Source organism: Tetrao urogallus (genome assembly GCF_951394365.1).
Source record: "Tetrao urogallus genome assembly, chromosome: 9".
NCBI classification, from domain to species: domain Eukaryota; kingdom Metazoa; phylum Chordata; class Aves; order Galliformes; family Phasianidae; genus Tetrao; species Tetrao urogallus.
Window position 1 is genome coordinate 11,127,125 of NC_136822.1, and position 18,294 is coordinate 11,145,418.

An 18,294-nucleotide genomic window follows, 5' to 3' on the forward strand; every position below is an offset into this window, starting at 1 on the left:
AAAAACTTCTATGCAGTTGTTGGGGTTTGTTGTGGGTTTTCTTCTCGTTTGTTTGGCTGGGTTTTGTTTGTTTGTTTTTGTTTTTTGTTTTCAGTCTGTTACTATTGAAAAAAGAAGCACAAGAGTGGGACCCAGCTCTGCAGTCTACTCTCTTCAGAATAAACAGCTTATGTTCCAAGGTGTAATTTTCATGTACTGTATGTTTAACTTTCTATTTTTACATTCTTTGGCATTTTCAATGTTTTGTAATGCTTTCTGAAGCTTTGTAAAGTTGAGATAAACTTTTCACACTTCTGAAATGAAAGTGACATTTCAGAACTGCGTTCTGGCTTGAGTACAACCCAGGTGAAAGAGGATAAAGATGCTCTGGATGAAACAAAATCTTTGGGATGAGCTGCTCCTGTCTCTCTTACTCCTTGCTCTCAGATTCCTATGCCTCTTAACTGTGTATGAGAGCTCTTTGTAGCCTGCCATTATGGGCTATTTGTACAAGAATCCCAAGGGGTTATTTGTTGTGGAAAAGTGAAATACACCAAAGAACATTTTGGATAAAAATCCGAAAAAAGAAAACAGTGAATCAATAAGGAAAAATGTTGTCCTCCAATGCACTGTGTATGGCTTAGAAAGTCCAACACAGAAGCAAATAAACCACATTATTACTCCACAGGGACAGAAGTCTGAATAACTCCTTATTCCAGTTTGGCAACACTGATTACAGCTGTGGGCGGGGGCAGTCTGCAAGCTGAGAAAACTAACAAAGCACATTTTACAGCAAATCAGGAAAGTACAGAATGAATTTGGGCTCCCAGAGGGTCACACTGGAAGAATTCAGGGCAGCCTTGAGTAAGGGGTTGTCCTTAGATGTAGTACAATTAGGATGCCCCTGGAACAAGCAGCCTCTCAAAAGGAGGAGCATAGGAATACTTTCCATTACTTGCTGCAACACAACCAGTCAAATCAAGTAGAGAGGAAAAAAAATTGGAATTACATTCCACTAATAGAAGGAGAAAGGTTTGTCCTCATCCACTGAGCAGGCAGCATCTCTTTAGTAGTGCCAAATGACATAGCTCTTTGACTCTGCCTGTGTTGGATCATCATCTCCATCTTTCATCTGCATTTGGTCAAGACTGAAAATTTGACTGCATAAATACCCAGTGTACTCCTCCAGGCTGCACTGCTACCCACATCCTGCACAGCCTCAACCATTCCTCTGCTTTTCCCCAAATCTCAAGGGCTGTTGTTAATCAAAATGTATGCCAAGAACTCTTCTACCTGATGCTTTCACATCAGGAGCTTCACCCACAGAGTTTGGGACCAAGTTGGATTGCTTGGGAAAAACTTTGTGCTTTCAAGCATCACTATTTAAAAAGTGATGTTCCTGTCCTAAAAGACCTCTCTAATTCAGAAATACCCAAGAAGCTCTCTAAAAATTCCTCTGGATTCAGTACTATATTCTTTTAGCACAGCTGGATGTCTGCTTTCTGACCAGAAAAATCTTTTTAGCTCTGAGCACCTATAGTAACTACTTGCTGTTGTACTACACAGTTCTTTGCTTATTTATTATGAATAATTAGAAGATACTCTCTGGAGAAAGAGTTTCTATTTTCAAAGTGAATATTTTAAAAATGTTTATTTTTATAAAAGTCTGACAAAGCAATCCTCCTTCAATCCAGTCTCACTTAAAAGCTTGGGATGTTTGTAAATGCCTATTTAGAAGGATAATGTAAGAGAAATATGTCTGAAATCAACATAAAAATATTTCCACCTGGTAAAAAAGTCTCACTAAAAATCCAGCTATTAAAACAAATATAGGGTCCAATAAAAGGCTGATTGGCATTCCCTTTTCCTAATTCCTTCTTACTGCTTGCGGCCTCAAAGGAACAGCTTTTCCTCCACTTAATGACATGGATTTTAAAAGCTATTCCTAATACAGAACCTTCAAGCTTCCAACTCCAACTCCCCTCCAACACAACTATATTGATACAATGGGGTTAGTATTGACGTAGCTTACTTCTTTGAGTTTATGCATTATGTTTCTTTCTTCATCTACATTTTCTTATGTGTCAGAAGAAAAACAGCTATAACTCCTCAAACATTGCAACAAAGATTTCACTCACACCCACATCTCATGACCAGAAGAAAGGAGAGAGGAGGGAAAGAATTAGTGTACAGAAGTAAAACCACTTCATTACAGGGGAATAAATTTTTCCTTGAGTACACATCAGTAACCTTACAGCAGCAAGAAATTAAATCAGTAGTAAACAGTACAAGAAATACAAGAAGTAATCTCTGAGAGGATATAGTTGTTACCCAGGGTATATGGCTAACATGATGGCACAAGAAAAGACATCATTTTCTTTAGGGAGTAGATTAAACTATGCAGTATTATGTCACACCATGCTGCAGGAGCCAGAAGTTTTCATAACTCAAGGAAGAAGTTTAAACAAAGTTAATAGGAAAAGAAAAATGAATAAAGTGCCATTAAACACAGTTAAAACTTCTAGCTCAGCAGTTCTCTGAATCACAAACTTCTGAAAACTATGAGGGGAAAAAAAAAAAAAATGCACACTTTCCCTGATCTTCCATTCAAAGCTTTTAAGCAGCTGTATGTTTGTTTAGAGAAAGAAGGGAATTTGAGTATAAATAAGGCCTGAAGCATTACCTATTGATATTGATGAGGTTTTTTTAAAAACATTTTGAAGTATTTAAATTCAACCCAAAGTGTTGAATTGCTCACTTCACTATATTGCTTAACAAATATCTGGAAGCCAAGTGCCTTTCACTAAAATGCAAAAAGAGTGGAAGAGGAGCCAAATACATGTGTTATAACTGAATGCATAAACCAAAAGACAAAGTGAAGATTGTATTTTCAACTAAAGGCAGAGCCTAACTAGTAAAGATCAGCAGTGCAGTAATAAGCCTTAGGAAGGGACTGAGCTCATTTCATTTTTGTTACATAATTATTTTTTATCTCAAATAGTTATTCTAGGCTATCTTTACAGGCACTGAAGGGAAACTTCAGAAATTCCACACTAAATAGAAACTTAAATGCCTAAAAGCACTAAGAAGTGCTCAAGTATCTGGTTTCAGTTATAATTGTGACTTCTCAGCAACAAAACCTTAGGTGGATGGATCCTACTTATTTTGTCTTTTCACATTTTATCCTCTCTGATCCCCATGAGGGAGGCTACCCCTACGTACCATTACCAAATCTGACTCAACTCTTAATGATGTGCAGGCAGTTTAGGAAGTATTGAATGAGACTCAAACTGATGTAGCATCCACACCTGTGTGCCTGCAGATCACTAACAAAGAAAGAAAATTTAAGTCATCTTTCTTATGAAAGTAATATTAGGTCTCCTATAAACTGAAAAACCGATGCACATCTCTAATGTAAGTTTCAAAAAGCAAATCATTATGTATATCATTTTGTGTGAACACAGTCATCAAGGGAATTTGGAATAAATTTATGCTATCATTTTAATAAGTTTCATAAGAAAGACACTCATCACATAATGAATGATGGACTTAAAGAACTACTGAAAATTGCCAATGTGTTTAATCATCTCAACATCTGTATTTATATATAAGAAATTTGTATGATACACTGACTACAATTCCAAGTCTCTGAGCAGGGACTGCATTTTAGAATGCTTCAGACACAAAACCAGAGCTTGCCTTGTCTGCAGGCAAATGGGAAGGCTTCTGACTATTTGTGTGAGGGCACCTGAAGGCCTCCCTTTCATCCAGATATTTAGGTAATCAACAAAGTCTGAGCCAAAGATAAAATAATGAGATCAGTGCTATGCAGAAAATATGGTGAATGCGGTAAAAAAGCTGTAAGGTGTAATAAACCTTGACATTTTTCTGTGACCTAGAACCACATCTAAATAATGTTCCCATTAAGGTAATCGCTTAGATACACTAACAGGTGCCAAATTCAACAGTTCATACACAGAAGTACAGGCAAATACTGTTAACACATGCTGTAATCCCAGCAACCTCTGTTCAGTCATTTTTCTGCACTGAAAGTTTTGAAGTACAAAAAGATATTTCTGCACAGAAGCCCTGATCTTTGTTTTTACCAAATGATTATCATTCTTTTTCCTTTTTCTTTGACTCATAATATCTCACATCTCCATCCTAAGCAGGACTGTTCTGTCTTGCAGAAAACAGTGACAGGGAAAACACATGGAAAGTACAGGAACCAAGAGTAGAGCCTGGCTGGGAGCAACATTTTGCACATCAGATTTGTCCCATAAGAGGATCCCCATCCTATAAAAAGAGACAAAAATCTCCCTCAAAGAAATCACTTACCCAAGTGCAATTTATTGTATTTTTCAGAAAGAAATATATCTACAATCATAGAACTCCAGTGAGACTGCTGAATTATTTTTCATCTGGCAACCATAAACACATGGCTAAATCTCAAGACTTCCAATTGGAAAAATAAAAAGATGACACTCAAAGAAGTATGGCCCTTTGGAAAGGCTTTATTCTAGTTTATTAAGGTTATCCTCAAATGGCTTGACCTCAAAGATCTTCTAGTTCCAACCCCCTACCCTGTGCTGAATGTCCTCTCACCAGCTCAGGCTGCCCAGAAGCTCATCCAGCCTGGCCTTGAGCACCCCCAGGGATGGGGCACCCACAGCTTCTCTAAGTAGAAGCGCCAGGGCCTCACCACTCTCCCAGAGAGAACCATCTCCCTGACCATCTAATCTAAATCTCTTCTCTTTTAGCTACGATCCTCCCCTGGCTGATTTCACCACCAGCTGAGCATCAATCTTTGTTTTAAGCACCCAGCTGCAGGAAAGTGGCCAAAACCGGAGCCTCCAACAAAACTTTTGCTAGTTTTTACAGCCACAGCAGGTAGGGTGAGCAAAGGCAAGAAAACCTGCAAATAGAAATCATGAGCAGAAATATCAGAGATAAGGCTGTATGAGGGTCCTATTTATAACTGACCAGATGGCAAGCGATTTCCTGGTGCTCACAGATCACCTCTGTGACTCCAGCTCCCTATGCTCCTTCCCACCTCACTCTTTTGCCAGGTTTATTTATACTTTTCCTCAGCTCTAAAGGCAAATCAAGTTAATTGGCTATTACATGAGATTAAACAAAACAACTAAAGGAATCAAGAAATAATATAATTCTCTGATTCACTGTGCATCATTCTCTATGGGAATTGTGTAACACAATACTTTTCCCTGCACAAAGCAAGGAAGCCTCCATATTTATTCTGAATTCAGAACTAACAATGAAGATTTGTACCTGTGTAACTATTCAAATGTTTATTCTCAAACAAAGTTTCACACAACTTTCCATTAAATTGGCATTTCAATTTCAGGCATACTTAGCATCCCCAAAACTAAACAATCATATTAAATGCCTGCCAATTTTGCAACTGCGCGATGAAAGAATAAATTTTTTTTTATTGAACACTGCAATATTAGTCCGTTTGGAATAGAGATAAGAAATTAAAGAGCCAAAAAGGCCTTACCAGTCAATGATCTAACATGAAGAGATGCCTGAGGGAAAAGAGACAAATTTGGAGTGTAGGAAATGAAAAACAATTACAAGAATTAAAATAATTGTATTTTCCATGAGGGGAAAATAGAGATATAGGATAAATTACTAAGATGGGTTTCTAGAACAAACAGTGCAGCATTCAAAATGGTAATAATGGAGTTTCAAGTAGAGCTATGAGAAAATCTGCTTAGTGAGCATAAACCTAACTTAAAAAAAATTCTAATCACAAATGTGGTGAACCTAGGGAGAGATTAATTAAGACTAGCAGAAACAAAAAGGCGAAGGGCAAGGCCACTGCAGCAGTTCCCTCCACCTTCTCAAATTTCAAGCAACTGTAAACAAAAGAATGTCTGCAAGAGACAGGGAGTGCAAGAGGAGGAGAACAAAATGCTATCTTGTTCCGTTGTCCCATGCTTAACTCCCTTCCCAAAAATATTAAAATGATGTGATCTGCATGGGGCACCTGTGCATTACAACATTTTTATGTGCTACAATTCTTTTGAAAGTTGGGGTTTATTTGCTACTCAGCAAGACGAACTTTTTGTCAGGTGAAATTTATTGTTAATCAAGTAGCACAGAATGGATTGGACTAAGTGGTATATTCCCCCATTTTCTCTAGTGTCAGTGTTCACTCTGATTTTTTCTTTCCTAAACATTAAAAATAAGCTGAGAATCAAAGAACAGCATCCTACAATATACAGTCCTAGTGGTTAAGCTGGTTTCCTTCAAAACTCCAATCCATTTTGCTGCAGATCAAAAGTATGTGCTACTACTGTCTTTTCATCATATACAGTAGGAAATCCTTAGAGATTTGGGGGAAAAAAAAAATGAGAGATTCATCACTATCTAATTCAGATTTCTCTCTTTCAATATGCAGTATCTTACCTCAAAGATATTTCAATATCTTTGTCTTGCCTTCTTTTATAAGATAATATGCTATACAACTGCAGAGCAGATTTCATCCATGTATCATTATCTCAGTTCCTTGTGTACAAGGACATGCATCAGAAAAAAAAGAAAAAAAATCAGAAATTTCACTTACAGCAGTACTTACAGAAATATCTATGATTTAGTCGTGGAGACTAAATATCCCAAAACACCATCCATCTGGTATGAATGAACAAATGCTTTCAGTAGACTACGTCATTGTCTGATCTACTAAAATAACATCAGTAGAATGCATCAGTTGGTGCTAGGAGCCTATTCTCATCACTGCACACATTTGAGGGGGGGTTATTTCCAACCAGCATCTGCAAATTCATGGGAAGCACCACCACAGCCAGCTTCTCTATCAGCACAGGCTGCCAGGGACCACTTCACATGTCACCTTTGTTTCAATTACTATTTACGTCACTGCAAGTTTCTTCATTATTTCTTAGACCTTCACTGCAAGACCATTACTATCAAGGAGATAAGAGAAATTAGTTGGTAGCTTGTTCATCATTGCTCCAGTGTTGCCAGCTTCAGTTTTTCATTCATCAGTTTATAATTTCAGCTCTAGCACTCACTTTAAAAATTATACATAAAGAGTCCAAAACAGGTGGACATAAAACACCAAGGAATTCAAGTTGCATTTGTACTTCAAGATTTGAAAGCCACTTTTATTATTTAAGGAGAACAAGTTCATTTCTCTTCTACCAACAGAAGCAGAATAAAACAACAGGATAGATTGTCTTGATCTGCAGTAGCAAAGCAGGAATCATAAACAGAAGGCTCTACTGTCCTTCTCCAGTCTTAAGATGAATTGCATTTTCATAAAGATTTTTATGCTCCATTCACCTTATATCCCTTTGCCTTAGCTCCTCATCCTGAGTTTTAATAAATGACTCATTAACTCAGACCTGCCAGCTTACTTTTGGTACATAATATTTCAATATTTAATGCAATATAAGAGTCTCTGATAGCCTACTTGATTAGTCATAGCCTCATCTTTGCTTACTGTGTTATTTTATTTATTTTTAAGAGAGCCATCTTGACTGCATTCCCTGCTCTGTTTCATGCTGCGTTGGTTTGTGTTGGAAATCCTGAACAAGGCATGTTTTATTTGTACTAATTCTGGAATGAGCTAGCTTTAACCAAATGCTGCAAGCACTGAGATCTACACTTTATTTGAACTGCACTAACAACTCCAAGCCAGCTGCACTAATGCACTCAGCTATCTCTTTCTGTATGGCATATCTTTAAGAGCACAGACCTGTTCCACCACCACATACAGTACAGCAAGAGTACAGCAAGAGCAGCTCTGCTGCCCTCTAATCCTCCAGATCTCTGCTGTCACATGATCCACAATATATCACGGTCTCCCAGAATTCCCAAACTCTATCAGAAAAAAGTGTGCTTTTTAAGATTCTCCTCTTTCTATATACTACCATACTGATTTCAGATCACTTTTAAAAGAAAAAAAGAAAAACCCTTTTTTCCTTTCTTAGAAAGAGCTGTTTTGAGCTTACCTGAAAATTTAATCCACACTAGATTCTCATTCTTTTCTCACAGATATTACTGAATATTACTGACAAAGACAAAAACATAACATTTAACTTGAGTATCCTATACCTCTCTCTCTAATTAACAATTAAGCACATCATAATCCACCTGCTATTTATCTAGCCAATACACCCACTCTGTATTTTAATGCTTCTGACTAAAAACAGCAAGGATAGAAGATCCCACAGCTTTATTACATTCCTCATATAGCAAAGTGTCACATCCCCAAAAGTAGTTTCACCTGCTTTAACTGCTTGCTAGTTGAGCCAACCTGACTACATTTGCAAGAATGTTTTTGTTGTAATTAAGATACACATGGTTACTTAATGCTGAAAAAAGTAATTACCCTACCACCTTCATTTACAGAATGTGCTGTCTCCTCAGTAATAATGAACCAGAGAGGTTTATTCATCGTTAACCTAAAAAGACTATATATGGAAAAGGGCCCATTTGTAATCTGATGAATGTTGGGTCAAATTAGAAAGTCTTGTGTAGAATCAACTGAGTTAATAAAGGTTTTATCTTTCCTACTACTTCTTACCCTCAATTTTTTTTTTGTTCTTTGTACCTCAATATACTCCTACAAAAATGAATTTGATCTTGTTTTTTCCCCCTCCAAAAGGTACTGTGTCTCACTGGAATTCTTGGGGACATAGTTGTGAGTCAGCCATGATGAAATTTGGCCCTAAATGGGTTTAACAATTAGGATTAAATCCTGGTCTCAATGACTATAATGGCAGGGGTCTTCTTTACCTCAGTTGGTTCAGGATTCCACCCTAGGTCATATGGCAGAATTTTACCCTCTGTTTGAGGAGAAAATGAATTAACTGTCACATGCTAGACAGATGAACATAAAGCAAATTAATCTGTAACCAGAAAACAAGCCACAGGGAACATCACCATCACACACAGCTCCATACATCAAGAGACCTTCTGTTCAGTATTAAAGCTATGAAGGTGCCTCTTTCTCCCTCCAGTTCCACAGCCTGGAAGCCTTCTTTGAACCAGCTTCAGGAGGCATCTTTGCTGCCAGCTCCTTTTCCATGAAGCAAGTCCAACTGCAACATCTCTTCGATTCTTGATTAATTAGTGGGCTGTCCTGCACACTCACGATGTGTATTCCATGCAGAAGAGGGCTCTGGCACTGGTCCAACCCAAAGTGTAGGAAGCCGAGTGAAAAATTCTCACCAGTAATAAAAACAGTTAGGGTAATGGAGCTTTACAAAAAAGGAAAACATTTCATTTGCACTTTACATTTTTCTTCCAAACAGATGGATGTTCTGAATGTGAATAAATACTAGAATGGGTTGAAAAATGAGCGTATTTTACTAACAGTTTTTAAAAAGTTATGCTCCTAAATGAAGAATATGTGTCAAATTTTCTCAATCTACCTTGAACATCATTGCAAAATTGCTGTAAAGAGCTGAATCTCATGTCTCTGAGTAGTCCATACTGGAATACTTTACCATAGGAACTATTTCCAATACTAGTAAAGAAGATGAAAATTACACTAAACCTGTATGCTGCTCTGATAAGGCAATAAACTTTTAAGAGTAAGGTCAATACCTTAAAATCAGGTCTTATTTATGAGTCTTCTAAAAGTGAAAATAAGAGCTGGACTGGCCATAAAATAGCACAGTCAATTAACCAGGAGGATGCAGCAAAGTTGCAGAGGAGGCAGTGCTCAGTAAGGCTGTGTTTTACTTGTTTCTCATGTCTATTTCCTCTCTCCTTTCTGTGTACATCAAAGCTTGATCTATAACAAGTATTATTTAAATAGATGAAATTCTGATCTCTTAACATTCCTGCAATCTAAGGAAAATAAACGCAGGAGCAGGGATGTTATTGTGACAACTCCCACACTCCATTAAATTCTCTCAGGAAAGTATGAAGTGTAATTAGACAAACAGACTGAAGAAAATGCCCTAAAACCAGGCAGTGACTGCCAGAAAATGATACGGCAAATAGCCTGAGTATGAAATTGATCAGCATTGGTGGGACAGCCCACTCTGCCCAGAGGCAAAGGTGTGTGTGTCCCCATTGCTGAATCACTAGATGTTTCATGCTCAGCTGCTGCACAGGTCTGTTCCTCAGTGAGAGTGGAAGGCAAAATAAGGCTTTGGTCAGGAGAAACATGTCTTGCACATACCATGGGCAGTTTGCAGAGTCCCAGCATCATCCCTTGGTCCACAGCTCCAGAGGACCCCCACCCAGCAGCTCCTTCACACCTCTCAGGGCAACATGAAAGGTTCAGGCTGTGGGGTTCTTGTTCAAATTTAGTATGTCCTTTTTCCCTTTTTTTTTTCTTTCTTTCTTTTTTTTTTTTTACTTTTTAACAATGACAGATATTTTTAAGACTGGAGGCACATCTAAATACTGTCAGAATAAGGGAAGGTTTTGATTACAGTTAGTTATCTGGCACTATCCATTTAGAAATGTCTGAACAAATAACTCCAATGTCAGATGCTCTAGTTCTGGCAGAGTAAAGAAATACGATTAGATCTGGCTGCCCAGATGTCCCAACATTGAGAATAATATTTTTAAGCACGAACTCATGTACTGCTGCTGTCATGTAGTTCAACAGGCTTATTTTGTTCTCATGGGCTATGAATTGTAATAAAATTGAACCAGATTAATGGTTATAACTGGCCTCTCTTCTGTCATACATTAATTCAATAGAAAACAAGTGTCTTTATGGGTACATAAAGCCTTCTTCCATGTGCTGACCTGCAGGTGCTGAACAATCTGCCCTTGAAGGAATATCCAGAAATAAGACCTCCTTATCTCTGTTTCTTTAGTCTACTTAGAGTGCACAATGCCAAATGCCATATGGCTCTTTCCAATTATATTTATATATAAATATACTTAAATATACTTTATACATAAATACATAAACTTATTAATTTATTCATTTTATCTATTACAGTTTACTATCAATCCTTTTCATTTCTAGGACCACTGAGATAACAGAGGTTCCTATCATATAGCATTGTTTTCTTAACAGCTATTTGTGTGTCAGAGGACTGATTCAGATAAAGATCCATGTGCTGGTTACATTGATCTTGCTGGGTTTATGAAATTCTCACTTTTACTTACAAAAGCAAGTGTTTGAACATAAGTAATAAAGTAGATTATGGCCTTCTGACTTAAGTAAATAGGTTTATTTGAAAAAGCACTTGAGGATATGTGGTTTTTTTCTTGTAATTATCTTTTTTTTATTATTATTAATTAGAAAGAAAGACAAGAAAGACATGGAGGTAGATGTCCCATTTTGCCTAAATCTTCTCCTAGTTAGAAATTAGTTTCAGTTTTATTTGCACATCAGAAATGAACATAGGGAAGCGAACTTTACAATGAAAAGCTGCAGCAAGATTGTTTGTTCTTGGAAGGAATATGCAAAGGGCTGCTTTTGCTTTCTCTTTAAAATTGTTCACAGGGGTCTCATTATTTTCAGAGAGGTTTATATAATTGCACTCATTTACATGATTTCAAAAATTGTTTTTTTCCTCTCTGTTTCTATGAAAAAAAGACAAGTAAATATTTTAATTTTTTTTTTCTTAACGTATAGCAAGAAAGTTCAATTACAGCCTCTCTACTTATAAAAATCATACAAAGGCTTCAAGACTCAGCATGTTCTGGCAGTAAAGTACAAACAATCTTGTGGTTACAAAGGCTACTTTACTGAGCCTCATTCCTTCTTCTCTCTCTCCCACCAGCTGAATAAATGAGAGACATATTTAGCAGCTTCAGTAGAAACTATTTTCTCATGCTCCCACTAACAAATCAGGGCACGAATGGCAGTAAGTCACAGGGTAGGAGCAAAGGACACAGAGAAAGAACTGAATCGGAATTGATAGAAGTAAAAACAAAAAAAAAAGAAAAAAAAACAATCCTAAACCCTAAATTCAGGCAGAAGATGAACTCTGCGAAACACATAAGGAGAAGACAATAGTAGAATATCCAAAATATTAAGGCATTACAAACTTTTAAAATCATGTTTTCCTTCATAATCATATTAGCGGAACAGAAAGCGATAGTAATAGTGCATCTTTTAAAATTAGCTTTTTTTTCCATCATTCCAGATTCCTTATCCAGTACATGATATCACAGTATGGAGAGTGTATGACAAAAAGAAGCAAGCTACAGTACTCAGGCAAGTACTGCCTTGGTTAGAAAAGCATCCCTCAGAATGAGTAAAAGTTACTAAAATCTCAGAGTATAGCAGTGTATTTCTCATGCTTTGGTTCAGATTCATATCTAAAGGAGACTAACCATTTGCCAAGCACCCCCAAGTGCAGAACCACATCTGGAGGGGGGACTAGGTCTCCCACCCGTGAAGCTCTCAGCGAGTCCTGGAGTGACTGCTGCAGGGAGAGCCATTTCTGGAAGTCATTGGTCAACTTCCTATCAAACAGCTTTACACATTTGCAGGAATAAAAAGTCAGTCAAAACTAACATTACCCCATGGCAGCCCCCAGCAACTGCTCTCCAGATGGAGACTGCTCTTTGCTGTGTGGCCCGAAGAGCCTTCCCATCCCCTCCCCAGCAGCAGATTGCCTTCTGGTACTTGCTCCTTCTGATGATAAAGAAAATGACATGTGACATATTTTGAATTAGAATGACTAAAGATTTTCCCCCAAACAGTACATTTAAATATATACAGGTCTCATCCCAAAATGGTACAATACAGATTTGATTTCTGTGACCTTTACCACAGGCAATAAACTTCAGACAGAAGATGGGGCGAGGTAGACTGTCCTAATTGCTCCGCGTAGCCGCAATTAATCCATAGCCTCACTACCGGGCTTTAATTTGCAGCAGAAGCTACCTCACCACATCAAAGATAGTGATTCACCTCTCCACTAATCAAAATTTGAAGAGCCACTACCAATAGCAATTAGAGAGTTAAGTCCAATCATTATGAGACTCAGCATTAATTAAACAAAACTATAGGAGTTTTCATTTGGTTCGCTGAGTGCACCAAGAATTTCACCAGAATAGATCTCATAGATTTTAACTATTCTTCCAGGAATGTTTTGCTCAGTGTAATTAAGCTCACTCAGTCTCTCAGTAACTACAAAATTCAACGCAGCCTGTTGTTATACAAATGGTACTGATTTGAAAAGTTTGTCTTAGCAATGATTAAGAAAAAAAGAACTTTGTCCAGCTTTGTGCTTTTTAGCAATTAGGTACTTAAAGAAAAAGTGACATAACAGGAAGCATACAGAGATGCTGTAAATCATGTAGGTCTACTGATTACAAACAGTTTTGGATTAAGGAAATAATTTCTTAAAAGCAGATGTGCCATTTCTGCTAACATCACTATGATGCTCTTCAGTGATTTCTATTCTATAACACTTACACAAGGTTTTATTTTAAACTTTGGTCTGTCTGTTGTTGGAAATATCATCAGCAAACTGGAGTCCAGCAGTTTTTCGTATCCTAATGAAACAGGTTTGGGTAAAGAGAAAAACACCAAATCCTCAAAACCTTCATTTGATAAACTGATCAAATGGAGACATATCATCAGGTCACAGTACCTTAATATCTGGCACTGAGTATATATACATGCAAAAACTAGGATAAAAATCCTACCAAGCATTTTAAAAATGCAACAAAAATCACAATTGTGAAAATGCAGAATACTAAGAATAAGAAGGAACTCAACCTGATAAAATAAATGATCGTGAGCTCTCATCTGATCTTTGTTTGCTATGAAAAATCAGCATATGATTTGGTTTAAAAAAAATGTATTCTCGCCTTCTCTACTTAGGACAGAGTTTGTTAGGAGATGGCACAAAAGGGAGACATCGGTGATTTTTCATGGAGTTATTCATTCCTTTAAGTACCCAAAGGAACCACTCTATGAATACCATCCAGGTAAGTGGGGTGAGGGATTCATCTGAGTTGAAAGAAGTCAAAGCAAACCCCAGAGGATTTCAGCTTGAAGCTTCTTTCTGCCAGCTCAGCCCTGAAGGTGCTGCTGCATGACATCCTGGGTAGCTGAACAAGAAGAGTACACCATGAATAATTAGCCAGATAAGGGAAATTTGTTGTGTGACTAACACCCAGGGACTCAAGGAGATCATAACAGCTGTTTTTCAAATCCCAAGTTAAGCTCAGTTTGGACCTGAGATCCCTTCAAATAATAATTTGATTAAATCTGCCAGATATTTAGCTATAGCTACAGCTATGGAAGTTATAAATGCTCAGATCCAGGTGTATGTACATGTTCTGTTTCATTTCTTTCTTTTGACCAAACCTTTCTCCTTGTTGCTTTGTATTCTTTAAAAGATGGCATAAACTATACGCATTGAGCTGCAGAGTGGCTGTGAATGGCACTTGTGCTGAAAGGAGGATACAGAGGGACAAGACACAGTAAAATATTAGCTTCGAAGTCTATCTACGTGTCATAAGGTTTGTTTCATAAGGAAGGATAAAACAATGACAGTGCTCGGCTTCAACTCAAAATATTTAATTGCCATGCCAGGCTGTACAAATGTTGTCAATGTGTAAGAAAGGAGAAACCTTGGGTAACTGTCAGCAACAGATATAACATAGCATGCATCTGCCCAACATTTCCCAGTGTGTTTGGGGTTTTATCCCCTGTGTCCATTTGTCATTATTGTCCATTTCTGAGTTGGTGGCAGGTTGTTACATAGCATGATGCTATCCCTGCCGTCTCTTTCCTTTCTCCTAGGGTTATGCACAGTTTTTCCTCATTGTTTTTTAATGGAAAGTCTTTTATCATTTCTGGTAATGTAAGCAAATATCTTTCTAACAATCTCTTATACTATTCATACTGGGAAAAAAAGTGCATTTTCTCTAGTGTTGACTTTTTTGTGGGGCTGCATAATCTCCCTTGTTTGAGTCCTCCTTTATAGTAAAAGAGTCTGGATTTCATTAGTTTTGCTTTTTGACTGCAATCAATGAATGTAGGGAATATCAACACTTCTCTACATTATCTCTGATCTGCAATTCTAGGTTTCCTGTATGGTCACCCAAATGGTCAGATACGTTGGTGAAGACTGATGTTTGTAGGACTTGGAAGATTTGGTTTGATCCTTCTCAGAATAAGTGCCTTTTTATCTTGTTAAATAGCAAAGTAATTTTGTTCCAGTGTTCTAAATAGTAAAACAAGAAGAAATTGATGTGATAATCTAACCCAGCCTCCTATACACTATGTTGTACAAGACAGTGGCCTTTATCCATGTATTTTATTCTTATTTGTACGTTAAGCCACTTTCCAACATACCCAATGATCTACCTTTTACACTGGGGCTATATAACCATGTGAAATATTGACTTGTGATAGAAGTTCAATTATCAGCAGCAGCATCAGTACATTTAGGATCCTTAACCCAGGAGTCACATCTTTCTTGACAAGATTACACTGTACTCAACTTCTTGGCAGCACACATGAATCAATAGCATCCATGCCCAAAGCATAAAGTAACGTTTCAGCCTGGCTAACCAGAATAACAGATTGGCTACATAAAAGCAAATAACAAATATGTTTACATTTTGTCCTGTTCACAGTCACTGATTTACATTTCACAAACTTCTGAAAATGCCATGGCAGATTCAGAAGCCTGGCCAAGACTTCACTGCAGATAAATATGAGGACATGACTCCTAGCTATGCTAAGTTACCTCTCCTAACACAGATGTACATAGAGGTGTTTATCCACATTGCCCATAATTTTCAAAAGTGACTGCCTGGTAGATGCCTATATTTCTGAGTGCCAAAAAGATTCTTGTTTTATGGTAACAGCCAAGAGCTTCTCCACAGTCATGGCATGTGTTTGCTGTGGGCAGAGAGCTCTCATCCCCTCCTCCCTTGAGTTCATCTAATAAAACATGATTGAATTTTGTTCCCCTTAGACTTAGTGTGGTGATGAAAGAATGCACATGTTAAAAAGTATGAAATAATGGAAACCATTGCCAAGTTACCCTTTAGTTTGAAAAACAGTCTTTTGTTGTTATTGTTGTTTGTTTGTTGTCATAATTCAACACTGGAGAGAGAAAAACTGAAGAAAAGGATGAAATAAAAGGAAACTGAACTTCATGGTTTGACATTGGTTATGTAAGTAGATTTTTCAAAATAACCAGTTCTCCACTGCAATAAAGAGCTAACCCTGTTTTCACCAGATCCCATATGTTTTTTGTATTCTTTTTGTGTGCATGTTTTATTTCTTGCATCAGTGAGTCATAAGATGCAGTCAAGGAATTAATTTGAAGCTTGAAATCTAAAAGGAAAAGAAGCTGATATGTGTAGTTCTGCAGCCTCAGATTCTTGTATGTAACTACATAACATATTTTCTTTCCACAGGAGGTAGTTATGACAAATTAGAAGTCTGAAAATTTTCTGATGGTGTAAAGGCTCCAGCTGTCACTAGGGAGATAGTGATCAGATTTCATAGCTGCATGGTCCCATGGCACCACTAAGAGTTCCATATGGTCATCCAAATGTTTCAACTAAACCCACAAAAAATTTCCACGATGGCTTTTGCTTTTAGAAAATAAAACTCTTCATGGAGGAATTTTGCATAAAATGCCAGCATTAAACAAAACTTTCTTGATTTGGTTGTCTGAGAATAAAAACGTTGTAACAGCAACTCTCTTTCTTTCAGGTTCAAGTGAATAGAAATAGCAGGACATGTGCCAGAGCTCTAACTTTTCAATCTAGCACAACTTACATAACATGGAGTAGTCTGGTAAGTGGACATGCAATGAATAATTAAGGTGTGTATATGTACATGGTGACAAACAGTAATTTCTTCAAACTGCTTCCCTTTTTGTATAAAATCACCTCTGTTAAATTGTTAATGCTCTTACTGCGGACAGAGACTCTTTCATTCATGTCAAAGATGTCAGCATAAGCCTCACACAATAATAAATGACAAATGCATAATTTATTGATTCTTAAATGGCTATGTCCTTGGATGTATTTCTTATAACTAATTTGCTTGGAGACACATCTGGCTTCTGAAGATAGCATCTGTTTTAAAGAAGGTCAGTGCTATATTTTAAAGGCAGAAGAGCACAATCTTTTATCTGCTTTGTTTCTCTGCTCTTTTAGCCTAGCAATTCAACTAACTCTCACTCAATTCTATCTACTGATTTTTGTATCAAATAAAAAAACGTACAATCTGTTGTTCAGTTTTGAGAAAGTGATAAAAGTGTGCATATAAAGTGTGCTAGCAATCTAAGTATATTCAGAGAGATGTACAGGTTTCAAGTTGCCTGCCTACTGTATTAACTAAACCATTTAGAAAATGAATTAAATTGAATTCTGATGCTGTGTTGTTTCATTAATATTTCTTTTCTACAGTGGTTACTCAGTGAATTTCAATAAATGGTGCTTATGCACCCAGAGTTTATTTTGTTCAGATGCACTTCTTATGAGAATGAAACTAAAATCTTGCACAAAATCTGCAAACAGTGAATATTGCAATGTTTACTCCTCTGTGAGGTCACAAATCATGACCTCTTTCCCAATTATTCTTGTACATACACAGCCCATTCTTGCACATCTTTCTTATTTCTGCATATTTATGCACATATATACTCCATGTGATTTCAATCTATGTATCTTAATACATTCAGCAATTTTTTCACTGAATTTTAGCCGTACATATTTTTAGTGGCATTTTGGACAGAACAATAATGTATAAACTGATACTTGAAATTAGCTTGAAGTTTGCATTTAAATAGGCAGACACAGGTATAAGTGATATAGCAACTACCATTTTAACCCTGTGATGAACAGCTAGGTACCTTTTGCTTTTATATTTCACCTTGCAACATACACAAAATGTTTAATTATTTGAGGATTAATGGAGGTAGTTTATAATTAAGCTGAAGTATGAACTGATGTCATCATCTCAGTATGATGATATACATTTTTATGCCAAAGCACCTGTTGTTTTGGAAGGAAGCAGCTGATATCATTATCTACCCAGCCAGATAGCCTAGTTTCCTGCTGCTTAAAAAATTATCCTAAGGGTTACCTAAGTTGGGGTAATACAGCATTTACTTTTTCATGCTCAGGATAGGAGAGAATGTATAAAATGACTTTATCCTCAGTTAAAGCTAGAAGGGGGTGGAGGTGGGATGGTTTAATCTTGCTAACACTGTTAGTATTTTTCTTTGAAATATATACCTTTCTTTTTTTGTGCATGCATACAAATGCTTAATGGTAGTATAACAGATACAGAAATAAATATATGATTGGGCAAGAGCCTTTTGAATAGCACAAAGGAGCAAATCCTCTTTGCTCTGG